Raw genomic sequence first — 1,053 nt, 5'->3', positions numbered from 1 at the left:
GGGGGGGTTGTGGTGAGAGCCAGCCCTGACCTGCTGCCCCGCTGCCTCTCCCAGGGAGATAGAAGATTACATGAACGAGCGAGTGCAGTTTGTGATCACAGCCCAGGACTGGGACCCCAGCTTCGAGGAGGTGAGCCCGGTGGGGGTGGGCTGGGGGAGGGGGCCATGCGTGGGGAAGGGGAGAGGAGGGGGGTCCTGACCACAGCCAACTCTCCCCCCCCACCCCAGGCGCTCCTGGAAAACCCTTCCCTGGCCTTCGTGCGTCCACGCTGGATCTACAGCTGCAGCGAGCGGCAGAAGTGGCTGCCCTACCAGCTCTACGGCGTGGTGCCGCGGGCCTGACCCGGCCTGACCCGGCCCCCAGCCCAGCCCCCAGCCCAGCCCCAATAAAGGCCTGTTGAGAGCGGCCCGGCCTGCGCTTTTCTGGGGACCCTAACGAAGGCGCCCGCACAGCCGCCGGACGTAGAAACGGGTGTCTTTATTGGCAGGGGGGGTGCCCGCGGGGCAGGGCTCAGGCCCGCTCCCCCTTCCCTCCCTTCCCAGACTTCCCTTCTCCGCGGTGGCTCCGCTGGTGCAGGGCCAGGAGTCGGCGCTGGCCGAAGGCTTGGCCGCAGCTCGGGCAGCGGTGCNGTACGGAGAGTTTCCTGGCGAGGAGCGGCGACAGCTCGTCAGATACGTCACGGCCTTTGATGGGTCAGCTTGGGGGGCCGGAAGGGGGCAGTGGGGGGCTGGGGGGGTTGTGGTGAGAGCCAGCCCTGACCTGCTGCCCCGCTGCCTCTCCCAGGGAGATAGAAGATTACATGAACGAGCGAGTGCAGTTTGTGATCACAGCCCAGGACTGGGACCCCAGCTTCGAGGAGGTGAGCCCGGTGGGGGTGGGCTGGGGGAGGGGGCCATGCGTGGGGAAGGGGAGAGGAGGGGGGTCCTGACCACAGCCAACTCTCCCCCCCCACCCCAGGCGCTCCTGGAAAACCCTTCCCTGGCCTTCGTGCGTCCACGCTGGATCTACAGCTGCAGCGAGCGGCAGAAGTGGCTGCCCTACCAGCTCTACGG

General features: G+C 68.1%; 2 long non-coding RNA genes across 2 annotated transcripts; both read left to right on the top strand.

Moving 5' to 3' along the window:
- The first annotated feature begins 15 nt into the window (after positions 1 to 15).
- On the top strand, positions 16 to 406 carry LOC123255019. Its single transcript, XR_006506729.1, has 2 exons — positions 16 to 130; positions 229 to 406. It is a non-coding gene; the product is annotated as an uncharacterized LOC123255019 (long non-coding RNA).
- A 224-nt stretch (positions 407 to 630) lies between these two features.
- Positions 631 to 1,047, top strand: LOC123255018. The gene is made up of 3 exons (XR_006506728.1): positions 631 to 693; positions 785 to 860; positions 959 to 1,047. It is a non-coding gene; the product is annotated as an uncharacterized LOC123255018 (long non-coding RNA).
- Positions 1,048 to 1,053: the final 6 nt, after the last annotated feature.

This window comes from Gracilinanus agilis, unplaced genomic scaffold (genome assembly GCF_016433145.1).
Source record: "Gracilinanus agilis isolate LMUSP501 unplaced genomic scaffold, AgileGrace unplaced_scaffold37726, whole genome shotgun sequence".
In the NCBI taxonomy this organism is placed as follows: Eukaryota; Metazoa; Chordata; class Mammalia; order Didelphimorphia; family Didelphidae; genus Gracilinanus; species Gracilinanus agilis.
This window is presented reverse-complemented; position numbering and strand designations above follow the sequence as displayed.